Genomic DNA, 19,952 nt, shown 5'->3' with positions numbered 1-19,952 from the left:
GTTGCTCACCCAAACCCCTGGCTTTGGCAGTCCGAGTCCCTCCACTCCAATAAAATCTGTCTCGTTGGCCTCTTTCACCCCCTGGACTCCCGGGTCTTCCGACACTTCTCTACTCGGGGCCATCTTCACCTTCAGCACCTCAGACATTGGGCGAAATTCTCCGTTATCGGCGGAAACTCCGCCGATCGGCGCAAAAAACGGCGCAAATCCCACTTGCGTCACGTCATAAAAATGGGCCGATAGTCTGCGGCCCGAAATGGGCTAGCAGCGACGTAACGGGATCCGCGCTTGCGCAGTGGTTCACGCCGTGCAGCGTCATACGCGCTGCACGGCGTGACGGCTCATAAGGCCGCGCAGCTCCCCCCCCACCCGACCGGAACAGCCGACCGCAACACCCGACTTGATGGCTGGCCGTCGCTCAGCCCCGAGGTTCGAGTCACGCGATGTGGAGGCGCTCCTGGATGCGGTGGAGCAGAGGAGGGACGCCCTGTATCCCGGGCACGGCCGCAGAGTTGCCCCACGCCACAGCCGGCGTCTGTGGAGGGAGGTGGCAGAGGCCGTCACCGCTGTGGCCCTGACACCACGGACAGGCACCCAGTGCCACAAGAAGGTGAACGACCTCGTCAGAGCAGGCAGGGTGAGCGTCCCCCATATCCCCCATATCCCCTCTCCCCCAAATCCCCCCCTCCCCCATATCCCCCATATCCCCCCTCCCCCATATCCCCCATATTCCCCCCTCCCCCATATCCCCCCCTCCCCCATATCCCCCATATTCCCCCCTCCCCCATATCCCCATATCCCCCCTCCCCCATATCCCCCCTCCCCCATATCCCCCCCTCCCACATATCCACCCTCCCCCATATCCCCCCTCCCCCATATCCCCCATATCCCCCCTCCCCCATATCCCCCCTCCCACATATCCCCCATATTCCCCCCTCCCCCATATCCCCCCTCCCCCATATCCCCCATATCCCCCCTCCCCCATATCCCCCATATCCCCCCTCCCCCATATCCCCCATATCCCCCCTCCCCCATATCCCCCCTCCCCCATATCCCCCATATCCCCAAGTGAATCCAGCCCTAACCTTAACCTCTGCAATGCACGCGCAACCGATGGCGTGCATTCATATACCTGCCTAACACTGTTGCCTTTTACCCCTGCCACCACCCCCCCCCCCCCCCCCCCAGGAGAAGCGCGCACACAACAATAGGGAGCATGTGAGGACTGGAGGAGGGCCCGCTGATGAGAGGCCACTGACCGTACACGAGGAAAGGGCCCTGGAACTGGCTGGCGGACCTGACGACCGGGAGGTTGCTGATGCAGAGGTCGGGGCCCCACGAGCAAGTGAGCCACCAACAGCCCGTCCCCATATCCCCCCTCCCCTATATCCCCCTCTCCCGTATCACCTGATCACTGCCTGATGTCTAACCATGCATGCTTCATTGTGTATCGCAGGACCAAACGTCCAGGCACCCATCCCCGCAGATGCAGACCGCCCGCAGGATGCCCCTCGGAGACCACGGGAGACGGAGAGACCCGAACCCTCCAGCATGCGACGCCCGCAGGATGCCCCTCGGAGACCACGGGAGACGGAGAGACCCGAACCCTCCAGCATGCGACGCCCGCAGGATGCCCCTCGGAGACCACGGGAGACGGAGAGACCCGAACCCTCCAGCATGCGACGCCCGCAGGATGCCCCTCGGAGACCACGGGAGACGGAGAGACCTGGAGCAACAGGGAGACGACACCCCCGTCACGTGCGGGAGCGACCACCCAGCGATGAGGGGGGCAGCCACAGGCCCCCGTCACATCCGAGCCAGGACACCACTACCCAGGACACCACTATCCAGGACACCCCTACCCGGGACACCACTACCCAGGACACCCCTACCCGGGACACCACTACCCGGGACAGCACTACCCAGGACACCCCTACCCGGGAAGACGAAATACCGGACAGTGACTCAGAGTGGATGGGTGGAGACGAACCCCCACCCCAAAGTGCCATGGACTCAGAGTGGGACGAAGAGCACGACACAACGCCACTGCTGTCACCAACACCCTCCACCATCGCAGAAACACTCACCACGGTTGGGCACTTTAGTGATGAGGCGTCTGGTACACTCACTGGTGCGCACAACACAGCCGTCCCGGTACAGCAGGTGGAGGTAGGAGCAGCAGAGGGACCGGGCGGTCGGAGGGCAGCCCAGGCCAAGCGAACATCTGCCGCCCAGATGGATCCCGGGTTCCTGCAGTTACCACACCCACACATAGATCCGATGCAACCACCGACACGGAGACGAGCGAATAGGGTGACGGGTGGCTTGCGGCGGCTGCGGTCGCAGGTGGAGGAGTCCACCCGCGTCCAGGAGCTGGGAGTGGTCCCGGTCATGCGTGCCACCCAGGCTGACACCGCACGGGTGGCGTCCGCGGTGGAGGCAATGGGTGCGACGGTGTCAGACATGGGGAACGGTTTGCGAGGCCTGGGGCCTTCCGTGCAGGCGGCGTCTGTGGCCCAGGAAATGGCTGCCCTCTCACAGGAGGCCATGAGCCAGTGCCAGCGCCAGATGGCAGAGGCGCTCAACGCCATAGCCCAGTCTCAGCAGGCCATGGCCCAGTCTCAGCAGGCCATAGCCCAGTCTCTGCAGGCCATGGCCCAGTCTCTGCAGGCCATGGCCCAGTCTCAGCAGGCCATCGCTGAGGGCATCGGCGCCAGTGGCCATGTGCGAGCTGGCGTCGCACTGTCGCAGACAGGGTTCGACAACCCCCTGGGCTCCATGGCTGCAAACCTGCAGACCCCTGTCGATACCAGCACGGGCCTCCAGGACTGGCAGCGCCAGATGTCGGGGGCGCGTCGGATGGCCAGTCCGTTCGCATCCCCCACCCATGTAGAGGCCTGGGGGCCATCGGGCACCCCGAGGGAGGAGGAGGTGGTGTGGTCCATCCCGGCTCCCTCTGTAGGGGAGGTCCCGGTACACCGCGACACCTCGGACTCCCCCCCTTCCGTCCCAGGTGCATCGGGTGGGCAACGGGCAGGACAGGCTGGCAGCTCGCCATCCCAGTCGCCCGGGCCGCAGCCTGGCCCATCTAGGCCAGGACGCCCCAGGAAACGGCCGCCAAAGGGATCCAGTGTCAGAGGGCAGGAATCACAGGAGTCCACCTCCAGTTCTGCTGTACCGTCTGGGGAACCACGTAGACGTAGTCAAAGGGCCCGTAAGGCCAAACAATTAGACACTGAGTAAGTTGGCACGGGTGCAGGGCACAGATGAGTTTTAGGCGCTAGGGCACGTGCATGAACTCCTTTGGTTATTAAAGTCAATGTTACACCTACCGAAGCTGCCTTTATGCTCTGTCCAAAGTGTGCGGGGGTGTCATGTACGTTGAGCGCAAGTGTGTGTGTGAGGGGTGGTCTTACCTCAGCCCCAGGTGAGTCTGCCCCCTTCCCCCTGGGCCGCCATCAACATCCCCCGGGCAGAGGACGGGACCGTGCGCTGCAGTATCACAGCCGCATGCAGGGATGGTCCGGGTGGATGGTGGTACTGTGGCCATGGGTCAGACATAGTCCAACGATGTAGAGCCAGGAGCTCATCGGAGGCGGGCTGTCATCATTCTCCATGGCCTGCGATAGACACGCGTCCACCCGCAACTGGGTGAGCCCGGCCCGTTGTGCCGCCGGTGGATCGGCAATTGGGAGTGGGGGGGTGGTGTGCATGCGGGTGGGGTGTGTGGGGTTGGGGAGGGGGGTGATGGTGCTGGGTGGATGGATGGGTGGGGGGTGTGGGTGGTCGGCTGTTGTCATGGTGTGCGGTCTGTGGCCATACTACCCGATTCCCACGCCCATCTAGTCAGTGAAGCGGGCGTCTATCAGTCTGTCCCGTGCCCGCTGGGCCAGCCGGTAACGGTGGACAGCCACCCGTCTGTGTCTACCCCGTCTGCCCTGACCATTGCCCCCATCCCCCTCATCTGGGGAGGACTGGGCCTCTTCCTGCTGCTCCTCCACTCCGCCCTCCTCTGCCTGCGGCACATCGCCCCTCTGCTGGGCTATGTTGTGCAGGACGCAGCACACCACAATGATGCGGCCGACCCTATCTGACCGATACTGGAGGGCGCCCCCAGAGAGGTCCAGGCACCTGAAACGCATCTTCAGCACGCCAAAGCACCTCTCGATCACTCCCCTTGTCGCTACATGGGCATCATTGTAGCGGTTCTCCGCCTCATTGCGTGGCCTCCGTATAGGCGTCATCAGCCACGATCGCAATGGGTAGCCCCTGTCGCCCAGCAACCAGCCCCTCAGCCGGGGATGGCGTCCCTCGTACATGCCGGGGATGGATGACCGCGACAACACGAATGAGTCGTGTACACTGCCTGGGTAACGGGCGCAGACGTGCAGGATCATCATGCGGTGGTCGCAGACCACCTGTACGTTCATCGAATAGGTCCCCTTCCTATTAGTGAACACGGCCCTGTTATCTGCAGGTGGCCGCACGGCGACGTGCATCCCATCGATCGCGCCCTGGACCATGGGGAACCCGGCAATGGCAGAGAAGCCCACGGCCCGGGCATCTTGGCTGGCCCGGTCCACGGGGAAGCGGATGTAGCGGTGCGCCATGGCATAAAGGGCATCTGTCACTGCCCGGATGCACCGATGCACCGATGTCTGCGATATGCCGGACAGGTCCCCACTCGGTGCCTGGAATGACCCCGTTGCATAAAAGTTCAGGGCCACCGTAACCTTGACGGACACGGGGAGAGGGTGTCCCCCGCCAGTGCCACGCGGTGACAGGTGTGCCAGCAGGTGGCAGATGTGTGCCACGGTTTCCCGGCTCATCCGGAGTCTCCTCCTGCATTCCCGGTCCGTGAGGTCCTGGTATGACTGCCGGGGCCGGTACACACGGGGCGCCCTCGGGTGCCTCCGTTGCCGTGGGGCCGCGACGTCCTCCTCCCCCTCCTCGTCCTGTCGGTCAGGTGTCCCTCCAGCCTGGGCGGCTGCCGCCTGCCCCTCTGCGGCAGCCTGCGCCGCCTCTCTGGCACGCTCCTCCTCCTCCTCCTCCTCCTCCTCCTCCTCATCCAGGGCAACATAGACATGAGCGGCTGCCACCACGGCGGCCAACATCGCTGGATGATCTGAAAACATGACGACCTGGTGGGGGGGAGGGGAACGACGACATGTCATCATTGCCCATATCCCCTCCTCCCCCCAGCCAGGTGGCATGGACCGCATGGGTCCAACTGTTGGAGGCTGGCACCTGGCCAGGTGGACCAACTCATTTGCCCTCCCATCACCCACCCCGGCACGGACCCCCCCCCGCCCCAACCTCCACCCCAGCACGGACCCCCCCCCAACCTCCACCCCGGCACGGACCCCCTCCCCAACCCCCAACCTCCACCCCAGCACGGACCCCCCCCCCCCCAACCTCCACCCCGGCACGGACCCCCTCCACAACCCCCAACCTCCACCCCGGCACGGACCCCCCCCCCCCCAACCTCCACCCCGGCACGGACCCCCTCCACAACCCCCAACCTCCACCCCGGCACGGACCCCCCCCCCCAACCTCCACCCCGGCACGGACCCCCTCCACAACCCCCAACCTCCACCCCGGCACGGACCCCCTCCACAACCTCCACCCCGGCACGGACCCCCTCCACAACCCCCAACCTCCACCCCGGCACGGACCCCCTCCACAACCTCCACCCCGGCACGGACCCCCTCCACAACCCCCAACCTCCACCCCGGCACGGACCCCCTCCACAACCTCCACCCCGGCACGGACCCCCTCCCGGCACTCCCCCGGAGCCCAGCCTACTCTAACCACCCCCCCCCCCCCCCGCCGCACACACACACAAGCCGAGACACACCTCTTCTCAGGCAATCAGTCTGCGGCCACGCCATTTCCTGCCCAGAGCCAACCCCCCAGGCCGTCACTCACCTCCTCGCTGGTCGGCGTGAGCCTGGAGCACCGGGTCACGCCGATGAAAAGGAGGTTTGATTGACGTCGACGTGAACGGTCATCACGTCGACGGGACTTCGGCCCATCCGGAAGGGAGAATATCGGCAGGCCGAAAATCGGCTGCCTTGCGCAGGCCCGTGACATTCTCCGCGGCAGCGGCGCCATTAACGCCCCGCCGACTTTTCTCCCTTCGGAGACTTCGGCGGGGGCGGGGGCGGGATTCACGGCGGCCAACGGCCATTCTCCGACCCGGCGGGGGGTCGGAGAATGACGCCCATTATGTCTGCGAACTCCTGCCAGAACCCCTTCAGCTTCAGACATGCCCAAAATACTTGGAAATGTTTTGTGGACCTCCCTGCGCACCGCCCACACCTATCCTCCACCCCCCCCAAAGAAACTGCTCATCCTAGCCACCGTAATATGCGCCTATGCACTACCTTGAATTGAATAAGGCTAAGCCTAGCACACAAAGACGATTCATTCACCCTCCTCAAAGCCGCCTCCCACAACCCAGCCTCCATTCCCCCCCCCCCCAACTCCTCCTCCCACTTCCATTTGATTTTTCCTAGTCCATTAACTCCTTGTAAATCTCAGATACCTAACTATTAACCCCCCCCCCCCCCTCACCCCGGTGCAATTCTATGATTCCCGCAAATTGGTGCCCAGACTGAGGCACCTTGCAGCCTCAGATGCTGCGACCATTGTCCCCGTACCCGCAGGGCCGCCACCACGACCACCACCTGGCTAGTGGAGGCAACTTTTTTGGGCAACTATATTAGTTGCCCAAAAATACTTCATTATATTCAAAAATCAAAAAGGGCGACAGTACAAGGTACAGTGACTGAGGGGAGCTCAGTGAATAGGACCAGGAATACTAAAAGAAATAAAACGGGAAACGAAAACATTAATGGTAAGCGACGCGGCAGGTTGTTACATGAAGATATGGGTTCGACGACATGAATTAGGAGAAAGGTTAAGAGGAAATATAACTTAGGAGAGGTTACTGATCGAGGTGTTAAGATTCAGAACAGAGGTAAAAAAGCCAACATAAGTGTACTTTACCTGAATGCTCGTAGTATTCAGAATAAGGTAAATGAGTTGATGGCGCAAATCATCGTGAATGACTATGATTTAGTGGCCATTACTGAAACATGGTTAAAGGATGGTCACGACTGGGAGTTAAATATCCGAGGGTATCAAACTTTTCGGAAGGACAGAGTGGATGGTAAGGGAGGTGGTGTAGCTCTGTTATTTAAGGATGACATCCGGGCAACAGTAAGGGATGACATCGGTGCTATGGAGGATAAGGTTGAATCCATTTGGGTGGAAGTCAGGAATAGTAAGGCGAAAAAGTCACTGATAGGAGTAGTCTATATGCCACCAAATAGTAACATTATGGTGGGGCAGGCAATAAACAAAGAAATAACAAATGCATGTAGAAATGGTACAGCAGTTATCATGGGGGATTTTAATCTACATGTTGATTGGTTGAACCAGGTCGGTCAAGGCAGCCTTGAGGAGGGGTTTATAGAATGTATCTGCAATAGTTTCCTAGAACAGTATGTAATGGAACCTACGAGGGAACAAGCGGTCCTAGATCTGGTCCTGTGTAATGAGACAGGATTGATTCAGGATCTCATAGTTAGGGATACTCTCGGAAGGAGCGATCACAATATGGTGGAATTTAAAATACAGATGGAGGGTGAGAAGGTAAAATCAAGCACTAGTGTTTTGTGCTTAAACAAAGGAGATTACAATGGGATGAGAGAAGAACTAGCTAAGGTAGACTGGGAGCAAAGACTTTATAGTGAAACAGTTGAGGAACAGTGGAGAACCTTCCAAGTGATTTTTCACAGTGCTCAGCAAAGGTTTATGCCAACAAAAAGGAAGGACGGTAAAAAGAGGGAAAATCGACCGTGGATATCAAAGGAAATAAGGGAGAGTATCAAATTGAAGGAAAAAACAGACAAAGTAGCAAAGATCAGTGGGAGACTAGAGGACTGGGAAATCTTTAGGGGGCAACAGAAAGCTACTAAAAAAGCTATAAAGAAGAGTAAGATAGATTATGAAAGTAAACTTGCTCAGAATATAAAAACAGATAGTAAAAGTTTCTACAAATACATAAAACAAAAAAGAGTGGCTAAGGTAAATATTGGTCCATTAGAGGATGAGAAGGGAGATTTAATAATGGGAGATGAGGAAATGGCTGAGGAACTGAACAGGTTTTTTGGGTCGGTCTTCACAGTGGAAGACACAAATAACATCCCAGTGACTGATGGAAATGAGGCTATGACAGGTGAGGACCTTGAAAGGATTGTTATCACCAAGGAGGTAGTGATGGGCAAGCTAATGGGGCTAAAGGTAGACAAGTCTCCTGGACCTGATGGAATGCATCCCAGAGTGCTAAAAGAGATGGCTAGGGAAATTGCAAATGCACTAGTGATAATTTATCAAAATTCACTCGACTCTGGGGTGGTCCCGGCGGATTGGAAATTAGCAAACGTGACACCACTGTTTAAAAAAGGAGGTAGGCAGAAAGCGGGTAATTATAGGCCAGTGAGCTGAACTTCGGTAGTAGGGAAGATGCTGGAATCTATCATCAAGGAAGAAATAGCGAGGCATCTGGATGGAAATTGTCCCATTGGGCAGGCGCAGCATGGGTTCATAAAGGGCAGGTCGTGCCTAACTAATTTAGTGGAATTTTTTGAGGACATTAACAGTGCAGTAGATAACGGGGAGCCAATGGATGTGGTATATCTGGATTTCCAGAAAGCCTTTGACAAGGTGCAACACAAAAGGTTGTTGCATAAGATAAAGATGCATGGCATTAAGGGGAAAGTAGTAGCATGGATAGAGGATTGGTTAATTAATAGAAAGCAAAGAGTGGGGATTAATGGATGTTTCTCTGGTTGGCAATCAGTAGCTAGTGGTGTCCCTCAGGGATCAGTGTTGGGCCCACAGCTGTTCACAATTTACATAGATGATTTGGAGTTGGGGGCCAAGGGCAATGTGTCCAAGTTTGCAGACGACACTAAGATAAGTGGTAAAGCAAAAAGTGCAGAGGATACTGGAAGTCTGCAGAGGGATTTGGATAGGCTAAGTGAATGGGCTAGGGTCTGGCAGATGGAATACAATGTTGACAAATGTGAGGTTATCCATTTTGGTAGGAATAACAGCAAAAGGGATTATTATTTAAATGATAAAATATTAAAACATGCTGCTGTGCAGAGAGACCTGGGTGTGCTAGTGCATGAGTCGCAAAAAGTTGGTTTTCAGGTGCAACAGGTGATTAAGAAGGCAAATGGAATTTTGTCCTTTATTTCTAGAGGGATGGAGTTTAAGACTAGGGAGGTTATGCTACAATTGTATAAGGTGTTAGTGAGGCCACACCTGGAGTATTGTGTTCAGTTTTGGTCTCCTTACTTGAGAAAGGACGTACTGGCACTGGAGGGTGTGCAGAGGAGATTCACTAGGTTAATCCCAGAGCTGAAGGGGTTGGATTACGAGGAGAGGTTGAGTAGACTGAGACTGTACTCGTTGGAATTTAGAAGGATGAGGGGGGATCTTATAGAAACATATAAGATTATGAAGGGAATAGATAGGATAGATGCGGGCAGGTTGTTTCCACTGGCGGGTGAAAGCAGAACTAGGGGGCATAGCCTCAAAATAAGGGGAAGTAGATTTAGGACTGAGTTTAGGAGGAACTTCTTTACCCAAAGGGTTGTGAATCTATGGAATTCCTTGCCCAGTGAAGCAGTAGAGGCTCCTTCATTAAATGTTTTTAAGATAAAGATAGATAGTTTTTTGAAGAATAAAGGGATTAAGGGTTATGGTGTTCGGGCCGGAAAGTGGAGCTGAGTCCACAAAAGATCAGCCATGATCTCATTGAATGGTGGAGCAGGCTCGTGGGGCCAGATGGCCTACTCCTGCTCCTAGTTCTTATGTTCTTATGTTCTTATATTTGACAAATCCCTGCCCGAACCCAAACTGTCCGAACGCCTTCTCCGCGACTGCCACCTCCACCTCCTGCCCCTCCGGGGGCATTATTATCACTTTTAATAATCGCCTAATGTTTGTCGACAAATGCCTCCCTTTTAGAAACCCCGTCTGGCCTCCCCTATCACTCCCGGGACACAGTCCTCAATCCACGAGGCCAAAGTCTTTGCCAGCAGTTTGGCATCCACGTTTAACAGCAATATCGGGCGGTAGAACCCACACTGCTCCAGGTCCTTATCGTTCTTCAGTCTTAACGATATCGAAGCCTGCGATAACTTGGGGAAGTTTCCCCTTGTCCCTTGCCCCGTTGTATGCCCTTACCAGCAGGGACCCCAGCTCCCCAGAAAAAGGCTTGTAAAATTCTACAGGAAACCCATCTGGGCCCGGGCGTCCCTGCCTGCATCACCCCAATACCCTCCATCCACCAGTCCAATCGGGGCCCCAAGCCCCTCCACCAGGTCCACCTCCACCTTGGGGAACTCCAACCCATCTAGGAATCGCTCCATTCCCTCCCCCACAGGTCGGGGGCTCTGATTTGTAGAGCTCTTATAAAACTCTTCAAAAACCCCATTCACCCCCACCGAGTCTAGTACCACTCTCCCCCTCCTGTCCTTCACCCTTCCGATCTCCCTCGCCGCCTCCTGATTCCTTAGTTAGTGAGCCAGCATCCTACTCACCTTCTCCCCATACTCGTACACTGCCCCTCTGCAACTGCCCCACTGCCTTCCTTGAAGACACCAGCCCAAATGCCATTTGGAGCTTCTGCCTCTCCTTCAACAACCCTGCCTCCAGCGGTTGCGGCTATGCTTAGGTAGGTCACACGTTCGGCAGCTCCCGCCAGGAACAGACTTTTGGGGTCTTCAGAGGGGCCCCAACGGCAATTGTTCGACGGCTTCCAGTGTGGGAAGGTGACAGCAAGGTCCCCCCCGACATTATATGGATTGGACCAGGTGTGGAACGGTTAAAAAAAGTGATCCTGGTGCAGCGGAAAGTGCGAGGGAGAAAAAGCAAGATGACGGCGGGTGGAGACCAAGCAGCGTGGGTGCAGTGGTCGCAGGAGCAGCAGGAGTTTCTTAAATGCTGCTTTGAGGAGCTGAGGACAAAAATGCTGGCGCCAATGAAGGCGGCGATTGAGAAGCTTGTGGAGACCCAGAAGGCCCAAGGGGTGGCGATCCGGGAGGTGCGGCAAAAAGCCTCGGAGAACGAGGACAAGATCTTGGGCCTGGCGGTGAAGGTGGAGGCGCACGAGGCGCTGCGCAAGAGGTGAGTGAAAAAATTTGAGGACCTGGAGAATAGGTCGAGGAGGAAGAATCTTCGGATTCTGGGTCTCCCTGAAGGAGTGGAGGGGCCCGATGCCAGGGCATATATGAGCACGATGCTCAATTCGCTGATGGGCGCAGGAGTTTTCCCGAGGCCCCTGGAGCTGGATGGGGCTCATGGGGTCCTGGCAAGGAGACCCAAAACCAACGAGCCGCCAAGGGCTGTACTGGTGAGGTTCCACCGCTTTATGGACAGAGAGTGTGTCCTGAGATGGGCCAAAAAAAAGCGGAGCAGCAGGTGGGAGAACATGGAGATCTGAATTTACCAGGACTGGAGTGCGGAGGTGGCTAAGAAGAGAGCTGGTTTCAATCGGGCTAAGGCGGTGCTCGATCGGAAGGGGGTGAAGTTCGGGATGTTGCAGCCAGCGCGATTTTGGGTCACGTTCCAAGATCGGCACCACTATTTTGAAACGCCTGATGAGGCATGGAACTTTATACAAACTGAGTTGGGGTAAGGCCGCAAAAAGGAGCTGCGCCAGAGGGGGCGGGGCCGGCTCAGGAAAGCGCGGGCTTTTTCCCGCGTTAGGGAAGGATGGGGGCGGGGCCAGTAGGGGAAGGGCGGTGCTGGAGAGGAGCGCACACTGACTGCCAAGGGGTGGGGGGGATTCTCACACTGGGGGGTCGATGGAATGGCAGGAGAGGCCGGGGTCAGCAGGAGTCAGCTGACTTACGGGAGTGTCATGGGGGGAGCAAGATGGCTAGATGAGGATCTAGTGGGGGGGGGGGGGGGGGGGACACTGGGTTGCTGCTGCATTGGCCAAAGGGGAGCTGGAAGTAGGAGAGATAGTCGGGGCAGGAGACCGCCGCCTGGGGGACTGGAGGGTGCGGGAGGCGCGGGCACGTGGCTGGCCTAGAAAAGGAGATGGCTAGTCGGCAGGGGCGGGGGGGGGGGCGAGTGGCCCCCCGATCCGGCTGATAACTTGGAATGTGAGAGGCCTGAACCGGCCGGTCAAGAGGGCCCGGGTGTTCGCGCACTTAAAGGGACTGAAGGCAGACGTGGTTATGCTCCAGGTGACACATCTGAAGGTGGCAGATCAGGTTAGGCTGAGAAAGGGATGGGTAGGGCAGGTCTTTCATTCAGGGCTGGATGCGAAGAACAGAGGGGTTGCAATACTGGTGGGGAAGCGGTTGTCGTTCGAGGCACTCAATATTGTAGTGGATAATGGAGGTCGATATGTGATGGTGAGTGGTAGGTTGCAGGGGGTGCGGGTGGTACTGGTGAACGTATATGCCCCGAATTGGGATGATGCCGGATTTATGAAACGCATGCTGGGTCGGATTCCGGATCTGGAGGTAGGAAGCTTGATAATGGGGGGGGGACTTCAATACGGTGCTGGACCCAGCACTGGACCGTTCTAGGTCCAGGACGGGTAAGGGGCTGGCTGCGGCCAAGGTGCTCAGGGGGTTTATGGACCAGATGGAGGGAGTGGATCCGTGGAGGTTTGCCAGGCCGCTAGCCAGGGAATTTTCCTTCTTTTCCCACGTCCATAGAGCCTACTCCCGGATAGATTTTTAAATTTTGAGTAGGGCGCTAATCTCGAAAGTGGAGGGAACGGAATATTCGGCCATAGCCATCTCGGACCACACCCCGCATTGGATGGAGCTGGAGTTGGGGGAGGAGAGGGACCAGCGCCCGCTGTGGCGCCTCGATGTGGGACTGTTGGCGGATGAGGGGGTGTGCGGGCGGGTGCGGGGGTGTATTGAAAGATACTTGGAGTCCAACGACAATGGAGAGGTGCAGGTGGGGGTAGTCTGGGAGGCGTTGAAGGCGGTGGTCAGGGGAGAGCTAATCTCCATTAGGGCCCACAGGGAGAAGAGAGAGGAGAGGGAGAGGGAGAGGTTGGTGGGGGAGATTTTAAGGGTGGACTGGAGGTATGCAGAGCCCCCGAGGAGGGGCTACTTAGGGAGCGACGGAACCTGCAGACGGAATTTGACCTGTTGACCACGGCGTAAGCAGAGGCACAGTGGAGGAAAGCGCAGGGGGCGGCGTATGAGTATGGGGAGAAGGCGAGTTGGATGCTGGCACATCAGCTTCGTAAGAGGGAGGCAGCGAGGGAGATTGGTGGAGTCAAGGATAGAGGGGGGAATATGGTGCAGAGTGCGGTGAGAATAAATGAGGTATTTAGGGACTTCTATGGGGATCTGTACAGGTCTGAGCCCCCAGAGGGGGAGGAGGGGATGCGACGATTCCTGGATCAGCGGAGGTTCCCGAGGGTGGAGGAGGAGGAGGTGGCTGGTTTGGGGGCGCCGATTGGGCTGGAGGAGCTAGTTAAAGGATTGGGGAGCATGCAGGCGGGGAAGGCCCCGGGGCCGGATGGATTCCCGGTTGAATTTTACAGGAAATACGTGGACCTGCTGGGCCCATTGCTAGTGAGGACTTTTAATAAGGCGAGGGAGGGGGGGACCTTGCCCCCGACAGTGTCCAGGGCGCTGATTTCCTTGATCTTGAAGCGGGACAAGGATCCATTGCAATGTGGGTCGTATAGACCAATCTTGCTCCTCAATGTTGACTCTTAGTTGCTGACGAAGGTGCTGGCCACGAGAATTGAGGACTGTGTCCCAGGGGTGATTCATGAGGACCAGACGGGATTTGTGAAGGGTAGGCAGGTCAATACAAATGTGCGGAGGCTCCTCAATGTGATTATGATGCCCTCGGTGGAGGGGGAAGCGGAGGTAGTGGCAGCTATGGACGCGGAGAAGGCCTTTGATCGGGTGGAGTGGGAGTATCTTTGGGAAGTGTTGTGGAGGTTTGGGTTCGGGGAAGGGTTCATCAGTTGGGTCAGGCTGCTATATAGAGCCCTGGTGGCGAGTGTGGCTACAAACCGGCGGAGGTCGGAGTACTTTCGACTGTACCGGGGGACGAGGCAGGGGTGCCCATTAGCCCCCTTTATGTTTGCACTGGCAATTGAGCCGCTGGCCATGGCACTGAGGGAGTCCAGGAAATGGAGGGGATTGGTCCGGGGGGGAGAGGAACACCGGGTGTCGTTGTATGCCGATGACCTGTTGTTGTATGTTGCGGATCCAGTGGAGGGGATGGCGGAGGTCATGCGGATCCTTAGGGAGTTTGGGGACTTTTCAGGGTATAAACTAAACGTAGGGAAGAGTGAGCTCTTTGTGGTGCATTCAGGGGACCAGGGAAGGGGGATAGACGAGCTACCGCTGAAGAGGGCGGAAAGGAGCTTTCGGTACCTAGGCATCCAAGTAGCTAGGAGTTGGGGGGCCCTGCACAAGCAGAATTTGACGCGGTTGGTGGAGCAGATGGAGGAGGATTTAAAAAGATGGGATATGTTGCCACTCTCACTAGCGGGTAGGGTGCAGTCGGTCAAAATGACGGTCCTCCCGAGGTTTCTCTTTGTGTTCCAGTGCCTTCCCATTATGATCCCCAAGAACTTTTTCAAACAGGTAAACAGGAGCATCATGGGATTTGTGTGGGCGAAGAAGATCCCGAGGGTGAAGAGGGTGTTTCTGGAGCGTAGCAGGGACAGGGTGGGGGGCTGGTGCTGCCGAATTTGTGTGGCTATTATTGGGCAGCCAATGTGGCGATGATCCGTAAGTGGGTAATGGAGAGAAGAGGGGGCGGCGTGGAAGAGGCTAGAGATGGCGTCCTGTGTGGGCACGAGCCTGAGGGCGCTGGTGACGGCACCACTGCCGCTCTCGCCGACAAGGTACACCACGAGTCCGGTGGTGGCGGTGACGCTGAAGATCTGGGGGCAGTGGAGGCGACACAGGGGTGAGGTGGGAGCCTCGGTTTGGTCCCCGATTCAGGAGAACCATCGGTTCGTCCCGGGAAGGATGGATGGGGGGTTTCGGAGCTGGCATCGGGCGGGGATTAGAAGAATGGGGGACCTGTTCATCGATGGGTCGTTTGCGAGCCTGGGGGTGCTGGAGGAGAAGTTTGGGCTACCCCCGGGAAACGCTTTCAGGTACATGCAAGTGAGGGTGTTTGTGAGGCGGCAGGTGAGGGAATTCCCGCTGCTTCTGGCACGTGGGATTCAGGATAGGGTGATTTCGGGTGTATGGGTTGGAGAAGGCAAGGTTTCGGCGATTTACCAGGAGCTGAAGGAAGAGGAGGAGGCCTCGGTGGAGGAGTTAAAGGGCAAGTGGGAGGAGGAGCTTTGGGAGGAGGTAGATGAGGGTCTGTGGGCTGATGCCCTGAGTAGAGTTAATTCTCCCTCCTCTTGCGCCAGGCTCAGCCTAATACAGTTCAAAGTTACTCACAGAGCGCATATGACAGGGGCGAGGTTGAATAGGTTCTTTGGGGTGGAGGACAGATGTGGGAGGTGCTCGGGGAGCCTGGCAAACCATGTCCATATGTTCTGTTCGTGCCCGGCGCTGGATGGGTTTTGGAGTGGTTTTGCGAGGACTATGTCCAAGGTGGTGAACGCCCGGGTCAAGCCGAGCTGGGGATTAGCATTATTTGGGGTGTCAGACGAGCCGGGAGTGCAGGAGGCGAAAGAGGCCGGTATTCTGGCCTTTGCGTCCCTGGTAGCCCGACGGAGGATTTTGCTACTATGGAAAGATGCGAAGCCCCCTGGTGTGGAAGCTTGGATCAATGACATGGCAGGGTTCATCAAGCTGGAGAGGATAAAGTTTGCCTTGCGAGGGTCTGTGCAGGGGTTCCTCAGGTGGTGGCAACCGTTCCTAGACTATCTCGTGGAGCGTTAGGAGGAGGTCAGCAGCAGCAGCAGCCCCGGGGGGGGGGGATGTTATATGGGGGGTTATTGTATTTGGGGGAAATCCAATGTATAATTTCTGATTGTTGTGTTCTTGTTTATTTCTTCTTGTTGGGGGGGGGGGGTTTGTTGAAAATTTGTTGAAAAATTTGAATAAATATATTTAAAGAGAAAAAAACAACCCTGCCACCGGGGCCTCTGAGTATCTCCTGTCCACCCGCAGGATCTCGTCCATAGCCTTGCCATCTCTACTCGTTCCACCTTTTCCCTATGCGCCTGGATCGATATAAACTCCCCCCCCGCCCCCGACACTTCCTTAAGCGCTTCCCATAGCGTGCCGGCCGAGACCTCACCGGTATCATTCAGCTCCACATACCCTCGGATGGCGGCCCTTATCCGCTCACATACCTCCTCATCTACTAGTGACCCCACATCCAGTCTCCACTGCGGGCCCTGGGCCAACCCTGGTCCACTTGCAAGTCCATCCAGTTCAGCGCATGATCAGAGACTACAATCGCCGAGTACCCTAAATCCACCACCCCCGCCAGCAGCATCTTATCCACCACTACGTGCAGCACGGTAGCACAAGTGGATAGCACTGTGGCTTCACAGCGCCAGGGTACCAGGTTCGATTCCCCGCTGGGTCACTGTCTGTGCGGAGTCTGTACGTTCTCTCCGTGTCTGCGTGGGTTTCCTCCGGGTGCTCCGGTTTCCTCCCACAGTACAAAGATGTGCAGGTTAGGTGGATTGGCCATGAAAAATTGCCCTTAGTGACCAAAAAGGTTAGGAGAGGTTATTGGGTTACGGCGATAGGGTGGAAGTGAGGGCTTAAGTGGGTCGGTGCAGACTCGATAGACCGAATGGCCTCCTTCTGCACTGTAAATTCTATGAATCTATATGTTCTATGTTCTATGAAATAGTCGATCCGCGAATACACCCTGTGCACATGGGAGAAGTATGAAAATTCCTTTGCCCTCTGCATCCCAAATCTTTATGGATCCACCCCTCCCATGTGCTCCATGAACCCCTTTAGCTCCTTCACCACCGCCGACACCCTCCCTGACCACGGACCTGACCAGTCCAAATTTGGCTTGATGACCGTATTGAAGACCTCCCCCCCCCCCCATAATCAGCCGGTGCGAGTCCAGGTCTGGGATCTTCCCCAGCACCCGCTTCATGAATTCAACATCGTCCCAGTTTGGGGCATAAACATTCACCAAAACCACTGGCATCCCCTCCAGCTTCCTGCTCTCCATCACAAACCTTCCTTCCAAATTTGCCACTACATTCCCCACCTGAAACGTCACCCGTTTGTTTATCAGCACCGCCACATCCCACATCATCATATCCAATCTTGAATGGAAGACTTGCTCTATCCACCCTTTCCTTAGCCTAATTTGGTCCCCAATCTTCAAATGCGTTTCTTGCAGAAAGGCTACATCTGCCTTCAAGCTCCTCAAATACGTGAACACGTGGAACCTTTTCTGGTGACCAATTCTACTGGGCAACTTGAAGGTCATGAAGATATGTCTTTGCAGATTGCTCATGGCTTTTTTGTACTGTTAACAGTTTAATATTTGGAAGCCATGCAAATTACTGGTGACTTTTTGTACTGTTGTTTGTTCATGTTTAATGTCCGGAAGCCATGTGTTTGCTTGTACTGTTGCTTGTTTAATGTTTAGTGCCTGGAGGCCATGTGCTTGACCACTGCAGCACCTTTTGCTTCTGTGGCCTTGAGTACAGAACCAGTACTGGAGAGGGGGAAGGGGTGCTCTCTCGCTCTTCCACCATGCTCTGCGTCAGTGTGACTTTCCATTGAATTGTTACGCTACCCCCGCCCCCGAGTGAATTTCCACTGATACAAGTCTACTGCTGGGGGCTGCGGAGGAGAAGAGGGTGGCGGGTCGATTTGGATGCTGGTAACTTCACTGTGCTGTTGACTGTTTAATGTGTATTTGATTTCCTTTGTATAAATGCACTGTTGTAGCTTTGTGTTTGTAACGATACTTTGTAGCGAAAAGGTACCTGTGTGTATGGAACAGTGTCTTTCCCTTGTCAGTTAATGATTAATGCGATATATGGACTGTTAGTAGTCTGTTTCTATCTTTTTGGATAAAAGGTATTGTTGATTGTTTAATGAACAAAATATTCTCAAATGGTGCTACAGGTTGTGTTTGCTCATTACTCCTACTGGTAGCTGCAAATGCCTGAAGGCCATGTGTTTGTTTGCTGCCGTCCCTTTTGCTTCTGAGGCTTGGATTAAGGAAAGGGAGGATGTAAGAAGACCTGTTACCAGTGGTGGAGAATGGGAAGGGGTGCTCTTTCTTCTTCTGGCATGCTCTGCGATGGTTTGACATTCCGGTGACTTTTCACCGTTGAGAGTCTACTGCTGGGAGCTGTGGGAGGGGGAGAGAGAGGCAGATTGATCTGGATGCAGTTGCAGCTGTCTGGAGGTTGTGTTGATTTGATTGAGCAACATGAGGAAGTGATGCTTTTGCAGATTGCTGGTGACTTCATTGTACTGTTGACTGTTTCATGTTTAATACCTGGAGGCTGTGTGTTTGTTTGCTGTCACCTGTTTTACTTCTGTGGTCTGGAGCGAGGAAAAGGAGGATGCAAGATGGCCTACTACCAGCGCCAGAGAAGGGGAAGAGGTGCTCTTTCGCTCTTCTGGCATGCTCTGCGCAGGAGTGAATTTCCAGTGTATTGTTACGCTACCCTCGAGCAACTTTCCACTGATGTGAGTCTACTGCTGGGAGCTGCAGGAGAGAGAGAGTTATTATATTGTTGACTGTTTAATGTTTCATGCCTGGAGGCCACGTGTTTGTCTGCTGTCTCCTCTTTTGCTTCTGTGGCCTGGAGGAAGGAAAGGGAGGATATAAGATAACCTGCCAAGCAGTGCTGGAGAAGATCAAGGGATGCTTTTTCGATCTTCTGATGTGCTCTGCGTCGGTGTGACATTCCGGTGTATTGTTCCGCTACCCTGAGTGACTTTCCACTGATGCAAGTCTACTGCTGGGAGCTGTGGAAGGCAGGGAGAGCGGCGGGTCGATTCGAATGATGGTGACTATAAAGTGTGGTTCGATTCTTTGTATAAATGTACGGTTGTAGTCGTGTATTTGTACTGATATTTTGTAGTGAAAAGGTGCGGTGCAGTGCCTTTTCCTTGTTGGTTAATGGTTTGTGCGATATATGGACTGTTGAGTAGTTTGTTGTTTTCACCTTTTTGTATGAAGGTATTGTTTTTTATAAATAAATTTAGAGCACCCAATTATGTTTTTCCAATTAAAGGGCACTTTAGCATGGCCAATCCAGCTAATCTTTGGGTTGTGGGGGTGGAACCCATGCAGACACGGGGAGAATGTGCAAACTCCACACGGACAATGATCCAGGGCCGGGATCGAACTCCAGTCCTCAGCGCTGTAGGTAGCAGTGCTATCCACTGTGCCAGTATTGTTGACCATTTCTGCCGCCTCTTTTCATTCTGTGGCCTGGAGCAAGGAATGGGAGGATGTAAAATGACCTGCTACCAGTGCTAAAGAGGGGAAGGGGTGCACATTCTCTCCTCTGCCATGCTCTGCACTGGTGTCACTTTCTGGTGTGTTGTTACTCGACCCTCAAGTGACTTTCCACTGTTGAGAATCTACTGCTGGGAGCTGCAAGAGAGGGAGAGAGAGAAGGAAAGAGGATTGATCTGAATGGGCAATCAATTGAAGGTGTTGAAGAAATATTTTTGCAGATTGCTGGTGACTTTATTGTACTGTTGACTGTTTAATGTTTACAGTGTGTTTGGTTTTCTTTGTATAAATGCACTCTTGTGGCTTTGTGTTTGTATCGATATTCTGTAGCGAAAAGATGTGGCGTGGTGCCTTTTCCTTGTTAGATATATGGACAGTTTATTTTCATTTTTTTTAGTATGAAGGTACTGTTGATCTTTTAATAAACAAAATATTCTCAAGTACATTCTTGTGGGTACATATGCCATGTCTCAGATGATGATTATTGCATCGCATTT

This window comes from Scyliorhinus torazame, chromosome 17 (assembly GCF_047496885.1).
Source record: "Scyliorhinus torazame isolate Kashiwa2021f chromosome 17, sScyTor2.1, whole genome shotgun sequence".
In the NCBI taxonomy this organism is placed as follows: Eukaryota; Metazoa; Chordata; class Chondrichthyes; order Carcharhiniformes; family Scyliorhinidae; genus Scyliorhinus; species Scyliorhinus torazame.
Note: the sequence above shows the minus strand (reverse complement) of the source record.